At 45.9% G+C, this 4234-nt stretch overlaps 1 pseudogene; it reads right to left on the bottom strand.

Moving 5' to 3' along the window:
- Positions 1 to 2280: 2280 nt before the first annotated feature.
- On the bottom strand, positions 2281 to 2398 carry LOC124614654 (annotated as a pseudogene).
- Between the last annotated feature and the right edge of the window lie 1836 nt (positions 2399 to 4234).

Raw genomic sequence — 4234 nt, 5'->3', positions numbered from 1 at the left:
GTCGGCCCCACATAATGCCACCCCAAAACATCAGTGAACCTTCACCTTGCTGGACACGCTGGACAGTGTGTCTACGGCGTTCAGCCTAGCCGGGTTGCCTCCAAACACGTCTCGGACGATTGTCTGGTTGAAGGCATATGCGACACTCATCGGTGAAGAGAACGTGATGCCAATCCTGCGCGGTCCATTCGGGATGTTGTTGGGCCCATCTGTACCGCGCTGCATGGTGTCGTGGTTGCAAAGATGTACCTCGTCATGGATGTCGGGGTGAAGCTGCGCATCATGCAGCCTATTGCGCATAGTTTGAGTCGTAACACGACGTCCCGTGGCTGCACGAAAAGCATTATTCAACATTGTAGCTTTGCTGTAAGGGGTTCCTCCGAACCATAATTCATAGTTAGCGGTCATCCACCGCGGTAGTAGCCCTCTGGAGGACTGTGAGAGGCATGTCATCGACAGCTCCTGTCTCTCTGTATTTCCTCCACGTTCGAACAACATCGCTTTGGTTCACTGCGAGGCGCCTTGCCACTTCCCTTGTTTAGAGCCCTTCCTGGCACAAAGTAACAATGTCGACGCGATCGAAGCGCGGTATTGACCGTCTAGGCATGGTTGAACTACAGACAACATGAGCCCTGTACCTCCTTCCTGGTGGAATGACTGGAACTGATCGGCTGTCGGACCCTCTCCATCTAATAGGCGCTGCTCATGCATGGCTGTTTACATCTTTGTGGAGGTTTAGTGACCTCTCTGAACAGTCAGAGGACTGTGTCTGTGGTACAATATCCACAGTCAACGTCTATCTTCAGAAGTTCTGGGAACCGGAGTGATGCAAAACCTGTTTTTGATGTGTGTATACTGTTTCAAATATTGAGGAACTCTCGACACCGCGTCAGTACTGGTATGGTGTGTCATAATTACATGTAAGATATTGTCAGATCAGCTGTTGAGAGATTTCAGGAGGAGCATTAAAAAACTTAGGCACTGATTTTTTGTTATCGTAGTACCGTAGTGAATAGAAGTGTCGAGTTGTGAAATAAAATGTAGGTGGGGCTCTGAAGAAAAATCAATAGAACTATGAAGAAAGCATGAAGGAAGCAGTTTTAATTTATGTAGGCTACTACAAATTTTTCATGTGTACGATAATTTTACTGCCCTGAACAGTTGAATCCACCTCTTCAAGGTTCCAACACTGACAACAACAGTAGTTTAAAGAAATGTGTATGGTTAAGATATTTTGGAAAAAGTTGTCGAACTGGTATTATTTTGGAGAATTTTATTCGTCTGCTATGGGGCAATTTCGAAAAGTCTAGCCGGAAACGTTGCAGAGCACTTTACAACGCGTTGTTGTTTTTGTGGTCTTCATTCGCAAGACTGGTTGATTCAGCTCTCAATGCTGCTCTACCCCGTGCAAGTCACATCGACTCTCCGTGGTTATTGCAAACTCCAATTCGATTTAGTACCTCTTCATTAAATCTTCGACCTACCCGTCTGATATTCAGCATTCCTCTGTAACACCATATATCAAAAGATTCTATTATCTTCTTGGCTATACTTTTTTCCGTCCAGGTGTCATTCCCACATATTTCCAGATTCTAGAGAATATTCCCTAACACTAAAATTTCATTCACACGACACAAACGCTGTCCTAGTCATCGCCTGTCTGCATTTAATATCCTCTCTATTTGGCCATCGCTATTTACTATTTATCCTTCTGTCCAAATAGCAAAACGCATCTGCCAGTTTCAGTGCCTTATTTCCTGATCAGATTCCAATCTGTTGGGACTCTGTTTTGCGGGGTACCATCTTCAGCTTTTTTTAACCTTCGTATATCGTTCGTCGTAGAGCAATGCTAACTTGACCGAGAGAAATCACTACATAATAAGACTTATTTCTGGCCGCTATATCACAACTTAATCCAGTGAGATATTAAAAAAAGGCTACATTTCAACTCCACTCACTGATGGGCCAAAAACACACGCCCAATGTGAAAACGTAGATTCAATGGCGCCTGAGTGTGTTGCGGGCACCTGTTGCGAAATTAAAAAAAAAAATAAAAATAAAAAACCTCTACCCGAACAGGCCATGAAGGACCAACGTTACCGACTGGCCGCCGTGTCATCCTCAACCTACAGAAGTCACTGGATGCGGATATGGAGGGGCATGTGGTCAGCACACCGCTCTCCCGGCCGTATGTCAGTTTACGAGACCGGAGCCGCTACTTATCAGACAAATGGCTCCTGACTCCTCAGTTTGCTTCACAAGGACTGAGTGAGCTTCACTTGCCAACTGCGCCCGGCAGTCCGGATGGTCACCCATCCAAGTGCTAGTCCAGCCCGACAGCACTTAACTTCGGTGATCTGACGGGAACCGGTGTTACCATTGTGGCAACGCCGTTGGCACTTGTCGCGATAAGGAAAACGTAAAAGCCGCGCAGAGACGAATAGGGAATATTTATAGCTATGATACAGGCCACAGACGAAGAAATCCAGTATCATAATTGAGAGTGACAAAGGGTTATGATCCCGCTCCTGAGAAAGAGCGTCTCGGAAATGGCGAAGCTGGTCGGGTGTTCGCGTGCTACTGTCGTCACAATCTTTCGGAAGTGGTTCAAGAACCACGAGTAGACGACAAGATGTGGACATTAAAGCTCCATCACAGAACTTGGAAGTTGAAGACTTGCCGGCACTGAAAAGCAGGAGAGGCAGCGACCTGCGGCCGAAGTGACGACACACAATAGCGCTGGTGGAGCCACAAGTGTTTCGGAGAACACTGTTCGGCGCACGTTCTTGAACACAGGACTTCACAGCAGACAGCCAATACTCGTTCCCAAGTTGATTCCACAACATCCCCAATTATGAATGTAGCGAGTACGGAATTATCGAGGTTGGACCGTGGGTCGATGGAAACCTGTCGTCGGGTAGGATAAATCACGTTTCTTGTAACACCAGATGGGTGGCCTTATGCGAATACGCCAGCACCCAGGCTAACGACAGCCCGAAAAACGCACCACTCTACGGACACAAGCCGGTGAGGGCAGTATCATGCTATGGGTCGCATTCAGTTGGGATTTCGTGGGACCTGCGTTTGTTAGTAATCAAAGCCACCGTCACAGATGGGGACCTCGTGGGCATCATTGCAGACCATCTCCCTCCTTTCCTTGACGATGTCTTCCCTTATGGAGGTGGCATCTTCCAGTAGAACAAATGCCCGTGTCAAAAGGCGAGAAGCGTCCTATAATGGTTCGAGGAATGTGTTAGTGATTTCACGTTGACGTCTAGTCCAACAAATTCGCCTGATCTGCGTATAGGTATCTGATACCCGATACATCCGGAAACCTTCCAAGGGCTTGTAAAATTCAAGCCGCACAAAACTGCAGCTGTATTATGTTCCAAAGGTGGTCCCAATGTTTTAACTGCTCAGTGGATACTCTGTGAATAACTGTCAAGTAAATTGTAACTGACGGAGGTACTTCCATTATACTATACATCGAAGCTTCCTGCCACTCCATTCTCGGATGGAGGGCTGGCTGAACGACTATTCGTGTACCTCTGTGTGAAGTCTTTATCTGCCTGGTTTTATCTACACGATCTCGTTTAGGGGGTGAAGAATGTTCGTAGATTCCGTACTGACTGGCAGTTCTTAGCGTTTTGCTAGCAGGTCTACAAGACATGCAGAATGTAAAATTAGTGCAAAAAGTCCAGATAGAGATGGTTATTTTATTTAAAATGGCCAGTTTCGGCATAGTCTTAGGCCATCTTCAGAATAACAACATCGATAGAAGCTGACGATGTGCAGAACAGTCAGTAGACCTCAGTCGCTGAAACTGTTGAGTAGAGAGCAGTTTCAACTACTGAGGTCTGTTAACTGTTCTGGGGATCATCAGCTTCTGCTGATGGTACTATTCTGAAGATGGCCTAAGACTAGGCCGAAACTGGTAACTTTAAATAAAATAACCATCGCTAATTTTACATAGATTCAGGAATGCTGTTTCCCAAAAATGTTACCAAAAATTTTGGATGCAGAACGTTTTTTTATTTCAGTTGCCTGTTAAGTTTTTGGAACGGTTTAGTTACACACTCGGTGGCAGTCTAAACCTGTGACCACTCGCAGCACATTGGGACACTACAGATGTCAATAACTACTGTCCAGCACCCTTGCCTACAGCATTTTAAAAATCGTTGAGAAAGTAATGTACTCAAGAGTGGTTAGCTATCTCAAGGGTAGTGGGATATGT

The sequence above is a fragment of the Schistocerca americana genome, chromosome 4, assembly GCF_021461395.2.
Source record: "Schistocerca americana isolate TAMUIC-IGC-003095 chromosome 4, iqSchAmer2.1, whole genome shotgun sequence".
Taxonomy (NCBI): Eukaryota; Metazoa; Arthropoda; class Insecta; order Orthoptera; family Acrididae; genus Schistocerca; species Schistocerca americana.
Note: the sequence above shows the minus strand (reverse complement) of the source record. Positions and strands in the feature narration are given on the sequence as shown.